The 26,750-nt window shown below is 44.6% G+C and overlaps 1 protein-coding gene across 4 annotated transcripts in view; it reads left to right on the top strand.

The window, feature by feature from the left end:
- Positions 1-26,750, top strand: part of LOC118371316 (protocadherin-11 X-linked-like) — a 363,439-nt gene that overhangs the window by 100,190 nt on the left and 236,499 nt on the right. The window lies entirely within an intron of this gene.

Genomic DNA, 26,750 nt, shown 5'->3' with positions numbered 1-26,750 from the left:
CTCTCCCTTAAAACGTCAAGTACCAGAGTCATTTTCATGCACGGAGGCAGTGAGAGTTAAAACTAAGGCTGTGCAATGTAACACTGTTCAGAGACTGCTGGTGAGGGAAATAAGTACATTGAGAGGGGAAGGCTCGGGGGGTAGAGGGAGAAGTGCTGGGTGGGCCATGAAACAGTGGGAGGAGGAGGGGTTGGGAGGGCCATGAAACAGAGGGAGGAGGAGGGGTAGGGAGGACCATGAAACAGAGGGAGGAGAAGGGGTTGGGAGGACCATGAAAGAGGGAAGATGAGGGGTTGGGAGGGCCATGAAACAGAGAGAGGATAATTCAATTGGACTTCGACTCTTTGTCACATCATACAACTGGGGGATTGGCTCAGTCTGGTCTCCTACAAAATGAACTAGCATTCATGAACTATTAAAACAATGTGGCCAGTTGAAGGAGGCAAGCAGAGTTATGTTTAATTATCAGTAGCTTAAAACTCTAACTCTACCTTTAAATAAAGAGCAAATTAAATCAACTTCTGTTTGTCACTTGCGCCGAATACAAAAGGTGTAGGTAGACCTTACAGTGAAATGCTTACTTTCAAGTCTTTAACCAACACTACAGTTTTAAGAAAAATACCTAAAAAAGTAAAACATAAAAATAACAAATAATTAAAGAGCAGCAGTAAAATAACAATAGCATGGCTATATACAAGGGGAACCGGTACAGAGTCAATGTGTGGGGGCACCGGTTAGTCGAGGTAATTGAGGTAATATGTACATGTAGGTAAAGGTATTCAGGTGACTATGCATAGATAATAACAGAGAGTAGCAAGGGGACAATGCAAATAGTTTGGGTGGCCATTTGATTAGATGTTCAGGAGTCTTATGGCTTTGGGGGTAGAAGCTGTTTAGAAGTCTCTTGGACCTAGACTTGGACTGCTCCGGTACCGCTTGCCGTGCGGTAGCAGAGGGAACAGTCTGTGACTAGGGTGGCTGGAGTCTTTGACAATGTTTAGGGCCTTCCTCTAACACTGCCTGGTAAAGAGGTCCTGGATGGCAGGAAGCTTGGCCCCAGTGATGTACTGGGTCATTCGCATTAATCTCTGTAGTGCCTTGCGGTCAGAGGCCGAGCAGTTGCCATACCAGGCAGTGAACATTTTGAGGATCTGCGGACCCATGATACATCTTTTGTCTTGCCCTCTTCATTACTGTCTTGGTGTGTTTGGACCATGTTCATTTGTTGGTGATGTGGATGCCAAGGAACTTGAAGCTCTCAACCTGCTCCAATACAGGGGGGCGTGCTTGGTCCTCCTTTTCCTGTATTCCACAATCATCTCCTTTGTCTTGATCACGTTGAGGGAGAGGTTGGTGTCCTTGCACCAAATAGTCAGGTCTCTGACCTCCTCTCTATAGGCTGTCTCGTCGTTGTCGGTGCTCAGGCCAGACCTCTGTTTTGTCATTTGCAATCTTAATGATGGTGTTGGAGTCGTGCCTGGCTGTGCAGTCATGAGTGAACAGGGAGTACAGGAGGGGACTGAGCCTGCACCCCTGAGGGGCAGCCCATCAGGAAGTCCAGTTTCAGAGGGAGGTGTTTAGCCCAAGGGTCCTTAGCTTAGTAATGAGCTTTGAGGGCACCATGGTGTTGAACACTGAGCTGTAGTCAATGAACAGCATTCTTACATAGGAGTTCCTTTTATCCAGGTGTGGAAGGGCAGTGTGGAGTGCAATAGAGATCGCATCATCTGTGGATCTTTTTGGGCGGTATGCAAATTGGAATGGGTCTAGGGTTTCTGGAAAAATGGTGTTGATGTGAGCCATGACCAGCCTTTCAAAGCACTTCATGGCTACAGACGTGAGTACTACGGGTCGGTAGTCATTCAGGCAGGTTACCTTAGGGTTCTTGGGCACAGGAACTATGGTGGTCTGCTTGAAATATGTTGGTATTACAGTACAGTACATGCTCAGCCGACACGTCCTGGTAATACGTCTAGCCCTGCGACCTTGTGAATGTTGACCTGTTTAAAGGTCTTACTCACATCGGCTGTGGAGAGCGTGATCACACAGTCGTCTGGAACAGCTGATGCTCTCATGCATGTTTCAGTGTTACTTGCCTTGAAGCGAGCATAGAAGTAATTTAGCTCGCTTCACTGGGCAGCTCTCAGCTGTGCTTCCCTTTGTCATCTGTAATAGTTTGCCTGCCTCATCCGACTAGCGTCGGCGCCGATGTAGTACGATTCGATCTTAGTCCTGTATTGACGCTTTGTCTGTTTGATGGTTCGTCGCAGGGCATAGCGGGATTTCTTATAAGCTTCCGAGTTGGAGTCCAGCTCCTTGAAAGCTGCAGCTCTACCCTTTAGCTCAATGTGGATGTTGCCTGTAATCCATGGTTTTTGATTGGGGTATGTATGTACAGTCACTGTGGGGACGACGTCCTCAATGCACTTATTGATGAAGCCGGTGACTGATGTGGTGTACTCCTCAATGCCATTGGAGGAATCCCAGAACATATTCCAGTCTGTGCTAGCATAACAGTCCTGTAGCTTAGCATCTGCTTCATCTGACCACTTGTTTATTGATTGAGTCACCGGTGCGTCCTGCTTTAATATTTGATTGTAAGCAGGAATCAGGCGGATGGAATCATGGTCAGATTTTCCAAATGGAGGGCGAAGGAGAGCTTTGTACGCATTTTTGTGTGTGGAGTAAAGGTGGTCTAGAGTTTTTTCCCCCTCTGGTTGCACTTAACATGCTGATTGAAATGAGGTAAACCAGATTGAAGTTTCCCTGCATTAAAGTCCCCAGCCACTAGGTCAATGTTACAGATGGCAAAGGCCGATTAGCCGCACTTCGCCTGATCCTCACAGGACATCCGGATCTCCTTCCGCGAAACCTCTGTCTCTTTCTCCTGAGAATGAAGGGGATGATGGCATATTCGTGTGTCTGGAGTAAATCCCTCTCGTCCGACTCATTTAAAGAAGAATTATTCATCCAATTCAAGGTGAGTAATCGCCGGTCTGAATTCCAGAAGCTCTTTTCGGTCATGAGAGATGGTAGCAGCAACAGTATGTACAAAATAAGTTACAAGCAATGCCAACCTAAAATAAAACAAAATAACACGGTTGGTTAAGAGCCAATGAAACAGCAGCCACCCTCTCCGGCGTCTTTACAGCAGTGAGCGAAGCTCTTGCGGATCAGTATCTTGTGTAACTTAGTTAACTGACTGATGCAGTCTGACGTGGTACCCTCCATCAGGTTAGCAGACAAACCGGAACAACCGACGGGCTAGATAGTCTCTGCGTTATCTAACTCCACATCGCTGGCTTGATGCCTTAGACCTATAGGGGCAGTATTTCATTTTTGGATAAAAAGACGTGCCCGTTTTTAGCGCAATATTTTGTCACGAAAAGATGCTCGACTATGCTTGGAATTGATAGTTTTGGAAAGAAGACACTCTGACGTTTCCAGAACTGCAAAGATTTTCACTGTGAGTGCCATAGAACAATATCTACAGGCAAAACCAAGATGTTTGAGTGACCAGGAAATCAACAGGATTTCTGAAGGCACGTTTTCCATGATCTCCTTATATGGCTGTGAATGCGACAGGAATGAACGGACACTTCCTATCGTTTCCCCCAGGTGTCTGCAGCATTGTGACGTATTTGTAGGCATATCATTGGAAGATTGGCCATAAGAGCCTACAATTACCAAGTGTCCCCATGGTGTTGCGTGGAAATTGGTGCGCAAAAGTCAGGTCCCAGTATTTTTCCATCCGAATCAGAGAAGAATGCACGCTTCTAGGACTGGCATTTCAATGAAGAGATATATGACAAAACACCTTGAGGATTGATTCAAACAACGTTTTCCATGTTTCAGTCGATATTATGGAGTTAATTCGGAAAAAAGTTCGACGTTTAGGTGACTGAATTTTCGGTTAGTTTACAGCCAAATGCATAGTAACAAAACGGAACGTTGTGTCCTACACAAGCATCTTTCAGGAAAAACTGGACATCTGCTATGTAACTGAGAGTCTCCTCATTGAAACATCTGAAGTTCTTCAAAGGTAAATAATTTTATTTGATCCCTTTGCTGGTTTTTGTGAATGTTGCGTGCTAAATGCTAACGCTAAATGCTAAGCTAGCTATCACCACTCTTACACAAATTATTGATTTTCTCTGGTTCTAAAGCATATTTTGAAAATCTGAGACGACAGGATTGTTAAGAAAAGGATAAGCTTGAGGACAGGCATATTTATTTCATTTATTTTGCAATTTTCAGAAATCGCTAATGTTGCGTTATGGTAATGAGCTTGAGGCTGTAGTCACGATCCCGGATCCGGGATGGGGCGGCCTAAGAGGTTATTAATTAACAGATATAGCTAGCTTTAACGAAGCTTGCCAAATAATACCCACTAGATAACATTAGACAAGCAACCAATCTCACTTTATAATAATAATAATATAATATATGCCATTTAGCAGACGCTTTTATCCAAATCGACTTACAGTCATGTGTGCATACATTCTATGTATGGGTGGTCCCGGGGATCGAACCCACTACCCTGGCGTTACAAGCGCCATGCTCTACCAACTGAGCTACAGAAGGACCACCACTTTCCGCCACGGATGTCTTTTTTGTCTTACTGAGGTATCAATAAACTATATAGGTTACAGTACATAATTAAACGATTTCTGCCAAACAGCAATAACTTCTCTTCAGGACTTCCAGACATGTTAAGTACCTACGTATATTATTCACTACATACATGTTTATCAGAGTGGAGGAAATCTAAGACTTTTCAGACTACCCACGAATAACTCATTTCTAAATTCTGTTTAAAGGGGCATAACAAGACCCAGAGAGGAGAACATTCTGTGTCTTGGATAATCAGAATACCTCTCCTGGTGTTGCCTTGAGGGAGGAACGGAACGGAACGTTCTCCTCTTTCTCACCCACAGCATTCACTATTCCACCCTACCAAGCAAAAAAAAGGCAGGAAATGAGGAAAATGTGCTTTTATTTACCTTGGTTTCACAGTAACCTAGTGCAATTACCTAGTGCAATTACCTAGTGCAATTACCTAGTGCAATTACCTAGTGCAATTACCTAGTGCAATTACCTAGTGCAATTACCTAGTGCAATTACCTAGTGCAATTACCTAGTGCAATTACCTAGTGCAATTACTTAGTGCAATTACCTAGTGCAATTACTTAATGCAATTACTTAATGCAATTACCTAGTGCAATTCTAGATTTTTTTTTCCAAATCACAATACAATAGAGGCAGGATACTTGTCCACATGATTAAGCATGTATTTAATGTAGCAAAAATTACATAAACACATTTTTGACCAAATGAGAAGTTACTGCCGTTTTGCTTGGTAGGGCGGTATTGTTATCAGAGTTTCTCCATCCTCTTGTTTGCTCATTTATGGTATTGTGTTTCTTTGATATTCCATGTTAATCCTTCAAGTGCAAAGATTTAACTCAAGATTGTGTTGATTCAATTCTAATTCAAGATGCACTTTACGATGCACTCTATTCAATCCAGGGAAAATTCAGAGCTAAATCCCAATTGAAACGTAGAGAGCAACGTTCCCACGTCGGCGGAGACCGCACTCACGGAAGAACACTGCATATGTCGGCTCAATCAAAAAAATGACCTTTTCGTTTCTATTTCTCAGCTATTACCAGATAATGCTAGTGTAACCATCAATACCCTAACAACCCCTTAACAACCCTCAAGCTATTCTGCGGTACTGTTTTTTCGGGAACGTGCAGGAGCTTATGCACAAATGAGGAAATACAGACACGTGCAGGAGGTTATGTACAAATGAGGAAATACAGACATGGGTGTTGTATGTGATAGTTTTTATACTCATATCTGAGCCAAAAAGATTGAGCATATCAGCCACAAATTGATTCTTTGTTTTTTGCTTTTTTGGCAAGGATCTAATCTGTATGTAGGAAGATCAGGCCCTATATAGGAATACCTAGGATAGGATAAAGTAATCCTTCTCACCCCCCTTTAAGATTTAGATGCACTATTGTAAAGTGACTGTTCCACTGGATGTCATAAGGTGAATGCACCAATTTGTAAGTCGCTCTGGATAAGAGCGTCTGCTAAATGACTTAAATGTAAAAAAATGTAAATGTCTATATTCAATACAATGGATTAGTGGGCTACAGGATAGGTATATTTATTTGAACAGCAAGAGAGTGTGTTTGAATCGATAGGAGACTGAGTTTCTGTATGTACACTGACAATTATGTGAATCTAAATACCATGTTGTGTATTCTTACAATGCAAGAGAATGGGATTTATATCCCCTTCCTTTTTCTTTTCGAGGATCTTATTTCCTGTTCAGTACGTTTCAAGCCAAATGGACTCCAAAACCCATAGTGCTTTGCTTTTGTGGTCATGTTTGTAAAGCCGGTGAGTAAGCTACAAACAGTTGTTGGGCTTTACGTAGATTGCATGTGTGCTTGGATCAACCATGTTGCCTAGTAACACCAACCAGCCAGTCGAGTTAGGAAAATATCTGATTTAGTTTATGAATTCCATCAATTAAGTTTTTTTTTTATATGGCCCAATTACTTGAACCAATCAGAAGCAAAAGCTTTTTTAAATCTGGGCTCCTTGAGTGCTGTCACTGGTTATTACTGCCTTGCTGTTTAGCAAAAGTGCATTTGGCTTTTGAAGAGCATCCCAAGACATTAGTGGCATCTAATGGCATTACCTGGAGGAGACTGAAGGCGCCAGTTAAAATGGAGGGCTTCTTTTCAATCTGCTGTGTCTAAAACAAGTGCTTCTTTACAACTATCGCATCATGGTTTGTTTTTTTAGCTAGCATCTTTTGTTGACTAAGTGATTTTCTGACAGAGGGATATTATCCAGCGCCCCGCAGACTGCCCCGCAGACTGCCCCGCAGACTGCCCCGCAGACTGACCCGCAGACTGACCCGCAGACTGACCCGCAGACTGACCCGCAGACTGACCCGCAGACTGACCCGCAGACTGCCCCGCAGACTGCCCCGCAGACTGACCCGCAGACTGACCCGCAGACTGACCCGCAGACTGCCCCCTTCACGAGCGTCCATCTTATCATGACCTTCCCTTCTCAAAGATGGCACCTTCTTTCATGTACATTCCATTAAGATAATGCAACAACAAAAAAATTATTATGCTTAATTATGCTTAATTATGCATGTGTCAGTCAAATCCATTGTAATTAACTAGTCTTAAGGTAATTAAATCTCTAGTGTACACATTGTGTTTGTATATTTTATGTTCGTTAACCCACCCCCATAATCCCTCTGGGTATATGTTGCTAAATGTGTAATGAAACGCATTGACAGTGTGTAAAGCTTCATAATGTGTATGTTAAACGTGCATGTACACATTCAAAACAAAACAAAGTATATTTCTGTACTATGACGTAAAACAATGATTTCATATCTAGTCTAATAGTTCATTCATGTCATAACAGCCAGGTGAATATAATAAGTAGCGTGGGACATTTTTTACAATGTCAATACCTTTAAAAATCCAATCAAATGTATTTATAAAGCCTTTCTTTCATCAGCTGATATCTCAAAGTGTTGTACAGAAACCCAGACTAAAACCCCAAACAGCAAGCAATGCAGGTGTTGAAGCACGTTGAAGATAAGATTTCTAGATTGATACATTTTTATTTGTTTTATTTCCAGCATAGTCAGAACATTTATTCCTAGCTTACATTAAATGTGGATCTTATTTGGTGTTACAAGGTGTTAGTAGTCAGTAAAATAGCCTTGGGTATATATTGTTAAAAATAAATTGAATTAAGCTGCACTATAAAATGTTTTGTTGATTTCTAATACGGTTTCAAAAGCAACACATGTAGTCATTATTTGTGTGCGCCTGTAAGTTGTTGTTCGTAAATGTTGTGTTTGAAAAAGTTTTGTCCTCACCTTCTAATCCCACCAACGCTTGGTATATGTCCTGCCTGAGCACCAACGCTTGGTATATGTCCTGCCTGAGCACCAACGCTTGGTATATGTCCTGCCTGAGCACCAACGCTTGGTATATGTCCTGCCTGAGCACCAACGCTTGGTATATGTCCTGCCTGAGCACCAACGCTTGGTATATGTCCTGCCTGAGCACCAACGCTTGGTATATGTCCTGCCTGAGCACCAACGCTTGGTATATGTCCTGCCTGAGCACCAACGCTTGGTATATGTCCTGCCTGAGCACCAACGCTTGGTATATGTCCTGCCTGAGCACCAACGCTTGGTATATGTCCTGTCTGAGCACCAACGCTTGGTATATGTCCTGCCTGAGCACCAACGCTTGGTATATGTCCTGCCTGAGCACCAACGCTTGGTATATGTCCTGCCTGAGCACCAACGCTTGGTATATGTCCTGCCTGAGCACCAACGCTTGGTATATGTCCTGCCTGAGCACCAACGCTTGGTATATGTCCTGCCTGAGCACCAACGCTTGGTATATGTCCTGCCTGAGCACCAACGCTTGGTATATGTCCTGCCTGAGCACCAACGCTTGGTATATGTCCTGCCTGAGCACCAACGCTTGGTATATGTCCTGCCTGAGCACCAACGCTTGGTATATGTCCTGCCTGAGCACCAACGCTTGGTATATGTCCTGCCTGAGCACCAACGCTTGGTATATGTCCTGCCTGAGCACCAACGCTTGGTATATGTCCTGCCTGAGCACCAACGCTTGGTATATGTCCTGCCTGAGCACCAACGCTTGGTATATGTCCTGCCTGAGCACCAACGCTTGGTATATGTCCTGCCTGAGCACCAACGCTTGGTATATGTCCTGCCTGAGCACCAACGCTTGGTATATGTCCTGCCTGAGCACCAACGCTTGGTATATGTCCTGCCTGAGCACCAACGCTTGGTATATGTCCTGCCTGAGCACCAACGCTTGGTATATGTCCTGCCTGAGCACCAACGCTTGGTATATGTCCTGCCTGAGCACCAACGTGAGCACCAACGCTTGGTATATGTCCTGCCTGAGCACCAACGCTTGGTATATGTCCTGCCTGAGCACCAACGCTTGGTATATGTCCTGCCTGAGCACCAACGCTTGGTATATGTCCTGCCTGAGCACCAACGCTTGGTATATGTCCTGCCTGAGCACCAACGCTTGGTATATGTCCTGCCTGAGCACCAACGCTTGGTATATGTCCTGCCTGAGCACCAACGCTTGGTATATGTCCTGCCTGAGCACCAACGCTTGGTATATGTCCTGCCTGAGCACCAACGCTTGGTATATGTCCTGCCTGAGCACCAACGCTTGGTATATGTCCTGCCTGAGCACTAACGCTTGGTATATGTCCTGCCTGAGCACCAACGCTTGGTATATGTCCTGCCTGAGCACCAACGCTTGGTATATGTCCTGCCTGAGCACCAACGCTTGGTATATGTCTGGCCTGAGCCTTGTAAGCATATTAGAAGCTCTAACGTTCTTGTATAAAACATCATGCTAACCTCCTGAATTATCACATTTCCACACATCCACATTACTTTAATCATTAAGCAAATCATGTTCTCTTGGTAGAGCTTGGGGAAACTAATTGCCACATTTGCACGACTAGCTACATCTCAACTCTGCAGATATAAAAATACCACAGAAAAGATGAGTTCGCATAGAGATGAAAGTAGTCTGCCCATGCAAGCTGTCTATCAACTTGTAAAAGGAGCCGTAGGGCATCTTAATGACGGTGGAGAGAATAGGAAAAGCATTGTGAAGTGGCTGGTATAGTCAGCTAGCCTGCTCAGGAGACAATAGGCAAAGCATTGTGAAGTGGTTGGCATAGTCAGCTAGCCTGCTCAGGGACAGTAAGAAAAGCACTGTGAAGTGGTTGGCATAGTCAGCTAGCCTGCTCAGGAGACAATAGGCAAAGCATTGTGAAGCGGTTGGCATAGTCAGCTAGCCTGCTCAGGAGACAATAGGCAAAGCATTGTGAAGTGGTTGGCATAGTCAGCTAGCCTGCTCAGGAGACAATAGGCAAAGCATTGTGAAGTGGTTGGCATAGTCAGCTAGCCTGCTCAGGAGACAATAGGCAAAGCATTGTGAAGTGGTTGGCATAGTCAGCTAGCCTGCTCAGGAGACAATAGGCAAAGCATTGTGAAGCGGCTGGTATAGTCAGCTAGCCTACTCAGGGACAGTAAGAAAAGCATTGTGAAGTGGCTGGCATAGTTGGTTAGCCTGCTCAGGAGACAATAGGCAAAGCATTGTGAAGTGGTTGGTATAGTCAGCTAGCCTGCTCAGGAGACAATAGGCAAAGCATTGTGAAGTGGTTGGCATAGTCAGCTAGCCTGCTCAGGAGACAATAGGCAAAGCATTGTGAAGCGGCTGGCATAGTCAGCTAGCCTGCTCAGGAGACAATAGGCAAAGCATTGTGAAGTGGTTGGCATAGTCAGCTAGCCTGCTCAGGAGACAATAGGCAAAGCATTGTGAAGTGGCTGGTATAGTCAGCTAGCCTGGTCAGGAGACAATAGGCAAAGCATTGTGAAGTGGCTGGTATAGTCAGCTAGCCTGCTCAGGAGACAAAAGGCAAAGCATTGTGAAGTGGTTGGTATAGTCAGCTAGCCTGCTCAGGAGACAATAGGCAAAGCATTGTGAAGTGGTTGGTATTGTCAGCTAGCCTGCTCAGGAGACAATAGGCAAAGCATTGTGAAGTGGTTGGCATAGTCAGCTAGCCTGCTCAGGAGACAATAGGCAAAGCATTGTGAAGTGGTTGGTATAGTCAGCTAGCCTGCTCAGGAGACAATAGGCAAAGCATTGTGAAGTGGCTGGTATAGTCAGCTAGCCTGCTCAGGAGACAATAGGCAAAGCATTGTGAAGTGGCTGGTATAGTCAGCTAGCCTGCTCAGGAGACAATAGGCAAAGCATTGTGAAGTGGCTGGTATAGTCAGCTAGCCTGCTCAGGAGACAATAGGCAAAGCATTGTGAAGTGGTTGGTATAGTCAGCTAGCCTGCTCAGGAGACAATAGGCAAAGCATTGTGAAGTAGTTGGCATAGTCAGCTAGCCTGCTCAGGAGACAATAGGCAAAGCATTGTGAAGTGGCTGGCATAGTCAGCTAGCCTGCTCAGGAGACAATAGGCAAAGCATTGTGAAGTAGTTAATAATAAATATAATATATGCCATTTAGCTGACGCTTTTATCCAAAGCGACTTACAGTCATGTGTGCATACATTCTACGTATGGGTGGTCCCGGGAATCGAACCCACAACCCTGGCGTTACAAGCGCCATGCTCTACCAACTGAGCTACAGAAGGCAAAGCAGTCAGCTAGCCTGCTCAGGAGACAATAGGCAAAGCATTGTGAAGTGGTTGGTATAGTCAGCTAGCCTGCTCAGGAGACAATAGGCAAAGCATTGTGAAGTAGTTGGCATAGTCAGCTAGCCTGCTCAGGAGACAATAGGCAAAGCATTGTGAAGTGGCTGGTATAGTCAGCTAGCCTGCTCAGGAGACAATAGGCAAAGCATTGTGAAGTAGTTGGCATAGTCGGCTAGCCTACTCAAGAGCTGAGTACCAAATAGCACCCTTTTATAGGGCACTACTTTAGGCCAGAGCCCTACAGGTCCTGGTCAAAGGTAGTGAACTATATTATAAGGAATAGGGTGCTGTTTGGGATGCGACCAGTATGTCATGATGGCACCTTCTCCACTTTAGATTTAGTGAAGCTGGAAAGGGCTTTTAACTGGGAGACTCCGGCTCCACATTGAACAGTCCAGAGGGATCCCTGTCAGGGGAATATCATGTTAGTTTTATTAAGGAGGAGGTGGGCCGCTAGTGGAGGGAAACTAGGAGGTCCTCAGAGATGTCTGGAATCTTTCCACATGCAAATAGAGTAGATGAGCTGGGTAGAGCAACTCAAGTTCAAGCTTTTGTTTGGTATGGCTTCTTTTTTTTGTATCACTTGATTCACAAATTAAAGGGAGCAACTCAGTGTATCTCTCTCTCTCTCTCTCTCTCTCTCTCTCTCTCTCTCTCTCTCTCTCTCTCTGGCTCTCTCTCTCTCTCTCTCTCTCTCTCTCTCTCTCTCTCTCTCTCTCTCTCTCTCTGTCTCTCTCTCTCTGTCTCTCTCTCTCTCTCTCTCTCTCTGTCTCAGGCTCTCTCTCTCTCTCTCTCTCTCTCTCTCTCTCTCTCTCTCTCTCTCTCTCTCTCTCTGGCTCTCTCTCTCTCTCTCTCTCTCTCTGTCTCTCTCTCTCTCTCTCTCTCTCTCTCTCTCTCTCTCAATTCAATTCAATTCAATTCAAGGGCTTTATTGGCATGGGAAACATGTGTTAACATTGCCAAAGCAAGTGAGGTAGACAACATACAAAGTGAATATATAAAGTGAAAAACAACAAAAATTAACAGTAAACATTACACATACAACAGTTTCAAAACAGTAAAGACATTACAAATGTCATATTATATATATATATACACAATGTACAAATAATTAAAGGACACAAGATAAAATAAATAAGCATAAATATGGGTTGTATTTACAATGGTGTTTGTTCTTCACTGGTTGCCCTTTTCTCGTGGCAACAGGTCACAAATCTTGCTGCTGTGATGGCACACTGTGGAATTTCACCCAGTAGGTATGGGAGTTTTTCAAAATTGGATATGTTTTCGAATTCTTTGTGGATCTGTGTGATCTGGGGAAATATGTCTCTCTAATATGGTCATACATTGGGCAGGAGGTTAGGAAGTGCAGCTCAGTTTCCACCTCATTTTGTGGGCTGAGCACATAGCCTGTCTTCTCTTGAGAGCCATGTCTGCCTACGGCGGCCTTTCTCAATAGCAAGGCTATGCTCACTGAGTCTGTACATAGTCAAAGCTTTCCTCTAATTTTGGGTCAGTCACAGTGGTCTGGCTCTCTCTGGCTCTCTGTGTCTCTCTCTCTCTCTCTCTCTCTCTCTCTCTCTCTCTCTCTGTCTCTCTCTCTCTCTCTCTCTCTCTCTCTCTCTCTCTCTCTCTCTCTCTCTCTCTCTCTCTCTCTCTCTCTCTCTCTCTCTCTCTCTCTCTCTCTCTCTCTCTCTCTCTCTCTCTCTCTCTCTCTCTCTCTCTCTCTCTCTCGCGCGCTGTCTCTGTCTCTCTCTCTCTCTCTCTCTCTCTCTCTCTCTCGTTCTCTCTCTCTCTCTCGCTCTCTCGCTCTCTCTGTCTCTCTGTCTCTCTGTCACTCTCTCTCACTCTCTTGCTCTCTGGCTCTCTCCCTCTCTTTCTCTCTCCCTCTCTCCCTCTCTCTCTCCCTCTCTCCCTCTCTCTCTGGCTCTCTCTCTCTCTCTGTGGTTCTCCCCGGGGAGAGTGAAATTGTCCATGGTCATTTATAGTATGATAGCTCATAATAATTTGGGTTAAGGACGTGGGGGTAATAAATCTTTTTCCTCTGCAAAAAAGTGCTCCCACTTTCCAGTTGTTGTGCACTTGCTCAACGTGAAGTGAGAGAAAGCACTGTTTGAAGTTCAAATTGGTATTTTGGGTGTCCTACCTATTGGGACTGTTAAAACCTCTTGCCATTCAGCTGCAAAGCAAGTTAGTTCCATTAGAACACATCATGCATGAAGGACAGTGGAATAAATTGAGTTGAAATCCTATTAACATAACCAGTTACACATAAAGTCAGATGAATATTAAACATTGATGCCACATAACAATTAAAATTGACAAATTACTGCTCACTCAGTTATGGTTTTGGAGCAGTCGGGAATGGCCTGACCAACAAAAAAGCCACCTTATACACCAAGGGGACTAGATCATGATATTGATAGCTCAACCGTAATTATAACTATTTGAAATATAATTAGCCTCCTATTCGTCAGTGTTTCAACAAACTGTTTAGTTTTGGAATGATACGTGTGTTGTTGCTGTGTCTGTGGTACTTGGTGTGAAACCCTAGTTTGGCATTCAGTTTGACCTTCAACCCTCTCATCCTCTTCATCCACCCACCCGTTTTTTTGTTTTTCCTGTATAATGATGAAAAATATATTTTAAAATAAGTATGTTTAATTGACCTATTCATAGTATTTTATTCGAAACAGAACAAATGCAATCATTTTTTTTCGCAACGTTTTAATTTGTTTTTGATTTTCTTTTTAGTTTGTTTTTGTTGTTGCACTGTGTTTACTGAGCAGAACACATGTCAAACTGTCAGAGTCTATCTAGAGGAGAGCGAAAGAGTCAGGCGCAGGACACAGCTAAGAGTAAAACCACTCTATTTACTCCATCTGAGAATGGAATAAAAATCCCGTTATAAAACAAATACAAAACAGGATACGAATTACAAACACACGAAAGACAAGCACGCACAAAACAGAGAGGGAAACCAGAGGGTTAAATAAGGAACATAATTATGAGATGGGGAACCAGGTGTGTAAAACAGACAAAACAGAGAGGGAAACCAGAGGGTTAAATAAGGACCATAATTATGAGATGGGGAACCAGGTGTGTAAAACAGACAAAACAGAGAGGGAAACCAGAGGGTTAAATAAGGAACATAATTATGAGATGGGGAACCAGGTGTGTAAAACAGACAAAACAGAGAGGGAAACCAGAGGGTTAAATAAGGACCATAATTATGAGATGGGGAACCAGGTGTGTAAAACAGACAAAACAGAGAGGGAAACCAGAGGGTTAAATAAGGACCATAATTATGAGATGGGGAACCAGGTGTGTAAAACAGACAAAACAGAGAGGGAAACCAGAGGGTTAAATAAGGAACATAATTACGAGATGGGGAACCAGGTGTGTAAAACAGACAAAACAAAAGGGAAAATGAAACATGGATCAGTGGCGGCTAGAAAGTCGGTGACGTCGACCGCCGAACGCCGCCCGATCAAGGAGAGTGAACAGCTTCGGTGGAAGTCGTGACATGTACAATAGTCTACTAGGGCTGGAATTCCCAGACTCTGCTCACAGAATCATCTGTGTACAGTATCGATCAATCAAATGTATTTATGAAGACCTTTTCACATCAGGCCAATGTCACAAAGTGCTATACAGAAACCCAGTCTAAAATCCCAAACAGCAAGCAATGCAGGTGTAGAAGCACAGTGGCCAGGAAGTCCGGAACCTAGAAAGTAACCTGGAGAGGAACCAGGCTCTGAGGGGTGGCCGGTCCTTTTCTGGCTGTGCCGGTTGGAGATCATAACAGAACATGGCCAAGATGTTCAAACGTTCACAGATGACCAGTAGGGTCAGATAATAATAATCACAGTGGTTGTAGAGGGTTTGGGGAACAAACGAGAAGGTGCACCTCTTGGTTTCCTGAGGACAGAGTTTGGGAAACTGGGGTCTAGGGTATCGTTGGCTGCCTGTCTGTTACGTGAAGCCTGTCTCTGTCTGTCTCTCCATGTAGTCTATGTTATCTTGTGTGTCTGTCTGTTTCTCCATGTAGTCTATGGGACTGTCTCACTGTCAGACCGACGGCCCCACTCCTTTCCCTGCAGACAGCACTCTACTCCCTCTACTCTGGAGAATAGTGCATTTAGATTCCCCCCCCGTTCAAATCAATCATCTTGACAGGTGGGCCTCCAATACAGCACCTGTCTGCAATACGTTTATGTGGGACTGAGATGTCAAACTTTTGCCTTTTCTCTCCATTAGGCGGGGAATGATTAGGCCAATTAAAACAAGTGAATACCGATTCCACATATGTGTTTTCCCCTGATTAGATCTGTGCAAGGTCTGTCGTTGCCCTCCTGTGTGGAACGAGCGGTGACCCAGATTAGGGCACAGATCTCTCTCTTCCGGGCTCTGCCAAGCTCCCCCCCCCCTCCCCTGAACAATGCCAAGAAACGCTGCCAATGGCAGAAGTTATCCCCTGAACAAAATAGTAATTGCAATTGTGAGTGGTGCATCAGTCCTACTGGTTACTATTCTGTTAAGCCAGTACAACCACATGCAGAGAGAACATAGTTTTTTTTCTGTGATCGTCATGTTCTGAAGGATCACTGATTATATTCCAGGGTGAAGAGTCATTGTTTGGTACTATAATGCACTTTAATTGTTTGTTTACCTTCCATCTTGTTTTGTGGTTCCATCACTTGAATAGTACTAAGTAGACATGCAGTATCTGAGCAGTAGCATTGTAGAAGTACACGGAACAGCATAACCACTCTGACTTTAAGTGTATATCTAAGACCCTGTCTAAGATTTTGATTGGATAAATGAGACTCTCTGGAGGCACAAACATCACTTAGGTGATATGATATTTTGGAATATATCGAATCAATACGTTGTTTATTTCAGAGGGCCCAGTCTGTAATAGGTTCCACTCAAAATTACAAGACAACAGCCTATGCTGTTGACGAAATACACCCCAAGGAAAACGAATGCACTGCCAAGGCAAAGACACTCTACAGTATACTACAGTTGTTCACTACCATTTATTTAGGCCTACTAGGGCTTATGGGACTATACAGAGCATTCAGAAAGTATCCTGACAACTTGACTTTTTTCACATTTTGTTCTTACAGCCTTATTCTAAAATGGATTAAATAAATAATTTTCCTCATCAATCTACACACAATTCCGAAGCAAAAATAGTTTTGTTAGAAATCTTTGCAGATTTATAAAAAAATATATAAACCGAAATACCTTATCTACATAAGTATTCAGACCCTGTGCTATGAGACTCGACATAGAGCTCATGTGTTTCCATTGGTCATCATTGAGATGTTTCTACAACTTGATTGGAGTCCATCTCTGGTAAATTCAATTGATTGGACATGATTTTGAAAAAAAAAACACACCTGTCTGTATAAGGTCCCACAGTGCATGTCTGAGCAAAAACCAAGCCATGAGGTCAAAGTAACTGTCCGTAGAGATACGAGACCAGATTATGTCAAGGCACAGATCTAGGGAAGGGTATGCAGTATTGAAGGTCCCCAAGATTGCAGTGGCCTCCATCGTTCTTAATTTGAAGAAGTTTGGAACCACCAAGACCCTTCCTAGAGCTGGCCGCCCGGCCAAACTGATCATTTGAGGGAGAAGGGCCTTGGTCAGGGAGGTGACCAAGAACCCGATGGACACTCTGACACAGCTCCAGAGTTCCTCTGTGGAGATGGGAGAACCTTCCAGAAGGACAACCATCTCTGAAGCACTCCACCAATCAGGGCTTTATGCTAGAGTGTCCAGACGGAAGCCACTCCTCAGTAAAAGGCACATGACAGCCTGCTTGGACTCTCGGACCATGAGAAACAAGATTATCTGGTATGATGAAACCAAGATTGAACTCTTTGGCCTGAATGCCAAGCATCACGTCTGGAGGAAACCTGGCACCATCCCTACGGTGAAGCATGGTGGTTGCAGCATCATTCTGTAGGAATGTTTTTCAGTGGCAGGGATTGAGAGACTAGTCAGGATTGAGGGAAAGATGAACAGAGAAAAGTTCAGAGAGATCCTTGATGAAAACCTGAGCAACCAGGACCTCAGACTAGGGCGAAGGTTTACCTTCCAACAGGACAACAACCCTAAACACAGCCAAGGCAACACAGGAGTGGCTTCAGGACAAGTCTCTGAATGTCCTTGAGTGGCCCAGCCAGTGCCCGGACTTGAATCCGATCCAACTTCTCTGGAGAGACCTGATAATAGCTGTGCAGCGATGCTCCCCATCTAACGTGACAGAGCTTGAGAGAATCTGCAATCCAACCCAAGAAGACTCAAGGCTGCAATCACTGCCAAAAAGGAGCTTCAAAAAAAGGACTGAGTAAAGGATCTGAATACTTATGTTAATGTCACATTTCAGATTTAAAATTAAATACATTTGCTAACATTTCCAAGAAAAACGATTGTGCTTTGTCATTATGTGGTGTTGTGTGTAAATTGATGGGGCAAATAAACTAACTATAAAATGTTGAAAAAGTCAAGGGGTTTGAATTCTATCTGAATACGTTGTATGCAGACAGCTATAAGTGCTGGGGTTACTGCAGTGGGCTCAATAAGGGTCACACAGTGTTTCTTGGTAGTCTTAAAACAAATTTACTTTGAAATAAAAAGTATACCCCTCACTCACATGGTTATGGGCACAAACAATGAATACACCTGTACCATGTCAGATATAGAGTTGAAATGTATTACATTTTGAGTTTGCCTCCCAATATTACACTTCATACAGTGTACATTACAGAAGACTGACATTTAACAAAACAGTTTGACATAGAAATACCTGATTTTCTGAGTGTAAACATATAAATAATGTTTAGGAAATTGTGAAAAAGATTAATAACATTCCACCCATGAGGCCGCTAGAGGCTTTGGTCATTCGACTGCAGGAAAGGTGTCTACACTCGGGCAGCATGATGTGTATTGATAGATACTGTAGTATATGTTACTTAACTACAGTTAAGGTTTTCAGTACCACTTCTTTAGGCCTACCAGGGCATATGGCTGCTATGCAGACAGATGTCAGAAGAGCATCATGATGTGTTTGGGTAGCTTAAAAACCTTGGGGGCAGTATTTTTGTGTTTGGCTGAAAAACATACTCAATTGAAACTGCCTATTTCTCAGGCCCAGAAACCAGAATATGCATATAATTGTCAGATTAGGATATAACACACGCTAAAGTTTCCAAAACTGTCAAAATATTGTCTGTGAGTATAACAGAACTGATATTGCAGGGGAAAACCTGAGGAAAATCCAACCAGGAAGTGCTGTTTTTCCTGAAACCTCTCTGTTCCATTGGATGCCTTGCCTCCATTTAAAGGGATATCAACCAGATGCCTTTTCCTATTGCTTCCTCAAGATCTGAACCGTCTTTAGACATAGTTTCAGGCTTTTATTTTGAAAAATGAGCGAGAAAGATCACATTGGGTCATTGTATGGCTGGGTGACAGCAACGTTTTGTATGCGCAAAAGCTTGGAGCATCCATTTTCTCTCTCTCTCTGAAGAAGCTACATTCCCGGTTGATATATTATCAATTATATTTTGTAAAAACAACCTGATGAAACACTTGACATGTTTCTGCGAACATTACGGATACTATTTGGAATTTTCGTCTGCGATGTCGTGACCGCTCAAGGCTGTTGATTTCTGAACATAACGCGCTAACCAAATGGAGGTATTTTGGATATAAAAATAATCTTTATGGAACAAAAGGAACATTTATTGTGTAACTGGGAGTCTTGTGAGTGCAAACATCCGAAAATCATCAAAGGTAAGCGATTTCATTTATTGCTTTTCTGACTTTCGTGACCAATCTACTTGGCTGCTAGCTGTTTGTAATGTTTTGCCTATTGAGAGAGATGTCCTTACATAAATGCTTGGTATGCTTTCGCCGAAAACCTTTATTGAAATCTGACACGCCAGGTGGATTAACAACAAGCTAAGCTGTGTTTTGCTATATTGCACTTGTCATAAGGTGAATGCACCAATTTGTAAGTCGCTCTGGATAAGAGTGTCTGCTAAATGACTTAAATGTAAAATGTAATGTAAATGTGATTTCATGAAAATGTAATATTTGTAGTGATTTAATTTGAATTTGGCACTCTGCAATTCAGCGATGGTTGACGAAAATGACGCCGCTAATGGGATGGGTGCATCAAGAAGTTTTAAAGTGCTATTGACAGTTTTTCAGAGCAGTCCATCATTGAACACTGGAAGGATAACATAATATCAAAAACATAATCTCAAACATAATCTCAAAAACATTCATTTAAAACATATATTTTTTTTAATTGAACTTTTATTTAACGAGGCAAGTCAGTGAAAATTCACACACGTTCATATTCACAATGACGGCTTACACCGGCCAAACCAAGACAACGCTGGGCCGTGATACAGTCTGTATTCGAACCAGTCTGCAGCGAATAATAATACTCTTTAATACTCAGTGAAGCTGTGTTCTTATTGTTTTTTTGCAGAATACTATATAATATATGAACACACTCTGTATAAATGTCCTGGAGTTAATCCATGCTTTGAGGCCTAATACTTCATCAGAGTGCTCAAAGTAAAACTTCATCAACTTCTGCTAGGACGTTATTGGTAACGTTACTGGCATCACCGGGAGGTCTTTCCCACAAACCCAGTAGAGTATAGAGGGATTGCAGAGCAACAAAGAGAATGGAGAAATATCAAGTGTGACTCCTAAACAGCTTTGTGTCTTTAAAACTCAAGGGATTCCTAGTTTGATTTGCGATGATGAAGGAGCTATGAAAATACGTTCGTCTTGTCAGAGTTAAAAACATTTTGATCTTACTTTTTTCTCCACCTTTTTTTTTGCATTTACTACTGCAGGCAAAAGAAAAATGTAGTAAAGAATAAACATAGAGATAAAACGAGGAGTTTGTGTATCTTCGTTGCTTTATTCAGTTTTAAGGGAGGGGTTCTTTTAACTTCTTTTTTTCACACAGTGCAGCAGTGATTCAGTGGCCCGTATATTGAGTGAGTAAAAGAGTGTTCTTGTGCTTCTCCCTGGGTAGAGAGCTGTTTATCAACTAGGGAAAGGGGATTACATAGTCAGTTGTACAACCGAATGCCTTCAACTGAAATGTGTCTTCCTGCATGTAATCCAAACCCTCTGAATCATAGAGGTGTGGAGGGGGGGCTGCCTAAATCGACATCCACGACGCCTGGGGAACAGTGGGTTAACTGCCTTGCTCAGGGGCAGAACGACACATTTTTACATGTTTACGTCGGGCCAGCAACCTTACTGGCCCGATGCTCTAACCACTAGGCTACCTGCCGCCTCTACACTCTAACCACAAGGCACCCTGCAGCCTCTACACTCTAACCACTAGGCTACCTGCCGCCTCTACACTCTAACCACTAGGCTATCTGCCGCCTCTACACTCTAACCACAAGGCACCCTGGCTAACCACTAGGCTACCTGCCGCCTCTACACTCTAACCACTAGGCTACCTGCCGCCTCTACACTCTAACCACAAGGCACCCTGCAGCCTCTACACTCTAACCACTAGGCTACCTGCCGCCTCTACACTCTAACCACTAGGCTATCTGCCGCCTCTGTCCTACATGTATCTGTTTTTGGGGGATGCTTCTATTTCATTTGTATAACTGTCAGGTACAGGAGCTCATCAAATTGCTTTAATGAAATGTACTGTTAGCTGCAATTGGACATTTATTGTCTGTAATCAGGGTAAAGTAACCTCGGTGAGTATCTCTGGCAAATGTGCAAACAGCACTGGCCCTGAATGACTTGTCTTATGTTTCTACATACTGCTACATACTGCTGATAGGGTAAGCTGTGATACTTCCAAACAAATAGTTATAGTTGTAATTAGTCAACCCATATTTGTGTGTACACAACTCATTCAATCAAGCCTTGGTTAGTAGTGAATGCTAATTAATCCCAACATTTGCCTGACGTAAAATTGTTTCCCGAAAAAAACAGGAAAAATAAACGTAAATTTAATCACTGTATTAAAGACCAAATAAGGAAATTATAATTTATTGTAAAGATAAAGACAACATTATTCTATAGATTATCAAAGAATAGAGCTGGATTGGATAGACAGCAGGCTGACCTCTGAATGACTGCTGAGAGTTTGTCCCATGTACATAATACCACATGGGCAGACCGGCCCAACGGCATGATATTGATGTTTATTTGCAAATGTATTAAGCAATTACCTTGCCTTTTACAAGATACTGCAGCTTTGTTAGTAGGAAAATCATGGAACTAACTATTTATATGTTATGTCAGGTTTAGAGAACAGGCAGAGTCTAGGTTGTTATGCTCATAGAATTAGGAATTAAATGCAGGATCTCTGTGATCATGGTGGGGTTGGGCATTGTCTTCCTTCTGTACTGATCTTTCTTGTATCTCTCAAAAGGTAATGGGATTGATCAAAAGTATTATGGCTGCAATGTGCTGTGTAACGTTTTATAAATATGACCTACAGGTGTAGGGATCTTAATTTGATCACTATTCTGTTGCTGAGAATTTCTACTATACAGTAGGACATTTCAACTTGTGCTGCATTCAACTTTTCTTTTAAGTTTTTAATTTCCACTTTATTAAAATGTCAGACTTGATTTGACATAAACAAAAACTTAGCAACCCTACAATTAAAATATATATATATATATAATCCACCCAATAATTCACATTTCCTGTTGCTGCAGTATAATTTTACAACTGTAGCAATCTGGCTCAAATTAAGATTCTACATCTGTAGGTGACCTAATGACCTATTCAAAGCTAAAACAATACATCTGTAGGTGACCTAATGACCTATTCAAAGCTAAAACAATACATCTGTAGGTGACCTAATGACCTATTCAAAGCTAAAACAATACATCTGTAGGTGACCTAATGACCTATTCAAAGCTAAAACAATACATCTGTAGGTGACCTAATGACCTATTCAAAGCTAAAACAATACATCTGAAAATAATGTTGACGTGTTTTGATTGGGGAAGTCTTAGTCGCACCATTTCACATCTACCTAAGACGTTTTGTGCTTGACGGAGCAGAATTTCTGAAGTTTGACAATGTGCACACATTTGTCTGTTAGCTTGCTAATGTAGCTTTTAGCCAGTCATTTCGTATGAAATGAATAGGAAGCTAACCTAGCGCACACACTCAATGCTGAACACCAAATGTTTCTTCCATCTGCCAGCTAGTTGGTTACTTTAGCAACATTATTTCATCACAACGAATGAGTTCTAAAGGAGCAGATACTGCCACATGTCAGTAGCCTCCAGTCAGCTGCTGCTGTGCTCAGCTGACCCCAACATTAGTAACTATCAGCATGTGGAGAAACATGCTGATCTACGGACTGATTTCTGATAGCAGTTCCTCTTCATTTTTGGGCAGCATGTCTACAACTTCAGGGCAAGTTTAACAAGCTGTTTATTTGACAGTAACGGTAAAGCTAGCCAGCTAAGTTAGTAAGCTAGTTACAACAAGTTGGCTAAGCAGCTGATCAAACGCATGGTGATGGACGTGGTTGCACATCCTCTTAGCCATCTTAGCCACCACAATGATGGGAGGGTACTTTTCTGTAAATGGTACTTGACATGTTTAGGACATGTTAGTAGGATAATTATGATGATGTGACTGTGTAGTATCACTGTGGTTTCTAAACCAATATGCACAGACAGATGGCAGTGGCTGGGCGTATTGTAATATAATTAGAGTGGGAGTGGCTGGGTTTATTGTAATAGAATTACAGTAGCAGTGGCTGGGCTTACTTTAATATGATTAGAGTGGGAGTGGCTGGGCTTATTGTAATAGAATTACAGTAGCAGTGGCTGGGCTTATTGTAATAGAATTACAGTAGCCGTGGCTGGGCTTATTGTAATATAATTAGAGTGGGAGTGGCTGGGCTTACTGTAATATAATTAGAGTGGGAGTGGCTGGGTTTTTTGTGATATAATTAGAGTGGGAGTGGCTGGGCTTATTGTAATATAATTACAGTAGCAGTGGCTGGGCTTATTGTAATATAATTACAGTAGCAGTGGCTGGGCTTATTGTAATAGAATTACAGTAGCCGTGGCTGGGCTTATTGTAATATAATTAGAGTGGGAGTGGCTGGGCTTACTGTAATATAATTAGAGTGGGAGTGGCTGGGTTTTTTGTGATATAATTAGAGTGGGAGTGGCTGGGCTTATTGTAATATAATTACAGTAGCAGTGGCTGGGCTTATTGTAATATAATTACAGTAGCAGCAGCTGGACTTACTGTAATATAGTTACATTGGTAGTGGCTGGATTTATTATGGCTGAATTTGTTTCAAACTTGCACTGGAAGGAGAGGCGGAGCCAGAGCCAGTCAGAGCCAGTCAGAGACAGGGAGAGACAGGGAGAGACAAGGGAGAGCTAGTCAGAGCCAGTCAGAGACAGGGAGAGACAGGGAGAGACAGGGGGAACCGTTCAGAGACAGGGATAGACAGGGAGAGACAGGGAGAGCCAGTCAGAGACAGTCAGAGACAGGGAGAGACAGGGGGAACCAGTCAGAGACAGGGAGAGCCATGGAGAGACAGTCAGAGGCAGATAGAGACAGGGAGAGCCAGGGAGAGACAGGGAGAGACAGAGAGAGACAGTCAGAGACAGGGGGAGACAGGGAGAGCCAGGGAGAGACAGTCAGAGACAGGGAGAGCCAGTCAGAGACAGGGAGAGACAGGGAGAGCCAGTCAGAGACAGGGAGAGCCAGTCAGAGCCAGTCAGAGACAGGGAGAGCCAGTCAGAGCCAGTCAGAGACAGGGAGAGACAGGGATAGCCATGGAGAGACAGTCAGAGGCAGGGAGAGACAGGGAGAGCCAGGGAGAGACAGGGAGAGACAGGGAGAGACAGTCAGAGACAGAGAGAGACAGTCAGAGTCAGGGGGAGACAGGGAGAGACAGGGAGAGCCAGGGAGATACAGTCAGAGACAGGGAGAGCCAGGGAGAGCAAGTCAGAGACAGGGAGAGCCAGTCAGAGACAGGGAGAGACAGGGAGAGACAGGGAGAGCCAGTCAGAGATAGGGAGAGACAGGTAGAGACAGTCAGAGCCAGCCAGAGACAGGGAGAGACAGGGAGAGACAGTGACAGGGAGAGACAGTCAGAGACAGTCAGAGCCAGGGAGAGCCAGTCAGAGACAGGGAGAGCAAGGGAGAGCCAGTCAGAGACAGTGAGAGACAGGGAGAGCCAGTCAGAGTCAGGGAGAGCCAGTGAGAGCCAGTCAGAGACAGGGAGAGCCAGTCAGAGACAGGCAAAAACAGCGAAGGACAGGGAGAGCCAGGGAGAGCCAGTCAGAGACAATGAGAGACAGGGAGAGACAGGGAGAGCCAGTCAGAGCCAGTCAGAGCCAGTCAGAGACAGGGAGAGACAGGTAGAGACAGTCAGAGACAGTCAGGGACAGGGAGAGCCAGTCAGAGACAGGGAGAGACAGGGAGAGACAGGGGGAACCAGTCAGAGACAGGGAGAGCCATGGAGAGACAGTCAGAGGCAGTGAGAGACAGGGAGAGACAGGGAGAGACGGGGAGAGACAGGGAGAGACAGGGAGAGACAGTCAGAGACAGGGGAGACAGGGAGAGACAGGGAGAGCCAGTCAGAGACAGTCAGAGACAGGGAGAGACAGGGGGAACCAGTCAGAGACAGGGAGAGCCATGGAGAGACAGTCAGAGACAGGGGGAGACAGGGAGAGATGGGGAGAGACAGGGAGAGACAGAGAGAGACAGTCAGAGACAGGGGGAGACAGGGAGAGACAGGGAGAGCCAGGGAGAGACAGTCAGAGACAGGGAGAGCCAGTCAGAGCCAGTCAGAGACAGGGAGAGCCAGTCAGAGACAGGGAGAGCAAGTCAGAGCCAGTCAGAGACAGGGAGAGCCAGAGAGAGACAGGGATAGCCATGGAGAGACAGTCAGAGGCAGGGAGAGACAGGGAGAGCCAGGGAGAGACAGTCAGAGACAGAGAGAGACAGTCAGAGTCAGGGGGAGACAGGGAGAGACAGGGAGCGACAGGGAGAGACAGTCAGAGACAGAGAGAGACAGTCAGAGTCAGGGGGAGACAGGGAGAGACAGGGAGAGCCAGGGAGAGACAGTCAGAGACAGGGAGAGCCAGGGAGAGACAGGGAGAGCCAGTCAGAGACAGGGAGAGCCAGTCAGAGACAGTCAGAGACAGCGAGAGACAGGGAGAGCCAGTCAGAGACAGGGAGAGACAGGGAGAGACAGGGAGAGCCCATCAGAGACAGGGAGAGACAGGTAGAGACAGTCAGAGCCAGCCAGAGACAAGGAGAGACAGGGAGAGCCAGGGAGAGACAGTCAGAGACAGGGAGAGCCAGTCAGAGACAGGGAGAGACAGGGAGAGCCAGTCAGAGACAGGGAGAGCCAGTCAGAGCCAGTCAGAGACAGGGAGAGCCAGAGAGAGACAGGGATAGCCATGGAGAGACAGTCAGAGGCAGGGAGAGACAGGGAGAGCCAGGGAGAGACAGTCAGAGACAGAGAGAGACAGTCAGAGTCAGGGGGAGACAGGGAGAGACAGGGAGCGACAGGGAGAGACAGTCAGAGACAGAGAGAGACAGTCAGAGTCAGGGGGAGACAGGGAGAGACAGGGAGAGCCAGGGAGAGACAGTCAGAGACAGGGAGAGCCAGTCAGAGACAGGGAGAGACAGGGAGAGCCAGTCAGAGACAGGGAGAGCCAGTCAGAGACAGTCAGAGACAGCGAGAGACAGGGAGAGCCAGTCAGAGACAGGGAGTGACAGGGAGAGACAGGGAGAGCCCATCAGAGACAGGGAGAGACAGGTAGAGACAGTCAGAGCCAGCCAGAGACAAGGAGAGACAGGGAGAGACAGTGACAGGGAGAGACAGTCAGAGACAGTCAGAGCCAGGGAGAGCCAGTCAGAGACAGGGAGAGCCAGGGAGAGCCAGTCAGAGACAGGGAGAGACAGGGAGAGCCAGTCAGAGACAGGGAGAGCCAGGGAGAGCCAGTCAGAGACAGGGAGAGCCAGTCAGAGACAGTCAAAGACAGGGGGAGACAGGGAGAGCCAGGGAGAGCCAGTCAGAGACAGGGAGAGCCAGTCAGAGACAGGGAGAGACAGGGAGAGCCAGTCAGAGACAGGGAGAGCCAGTCAGAGCCAGTCAGAGACAGGGAGAGCCAGAGAGAGACAGGGATAGCCATGGAGAGACAGTCAGAGGCAGGGAGAGACAGGGAGAGCCAGGGAGAGACAGTCAGAGACAGAGAGAGACAGTCAGAGTCAGGGGGAGACAGGGAGAGACAGGGAGCGACAGGGAGAGACAGTCAGAGACAGAGAGAGACAGTCAGAGTCAGGGGGAGACAGGGGGGAGACAGGGGGAGAGACAGGGAGAGCCAGGGAGAGACA

The sequence above is a fragment of the Oncorhynchus keta genome, chromosome 30 (assembly GCF_023373465.1).
Source record: "Oncorhynchus keta strain PuntledgeMale-10-30-2019 chromosome 30, Oket_V2, whole genome shotgun sequence".
NCBI lineage: Eukaryota > Metazoa > Chordata > Actinopteri > Salmoniformes > Salmonidae > Oncorhynchus > Oncorhynchus keta.
Note: the sequence above shows the minus strand (reverse complement) of the source record. Positions and strands in the feature narration are given on the sequence as shown.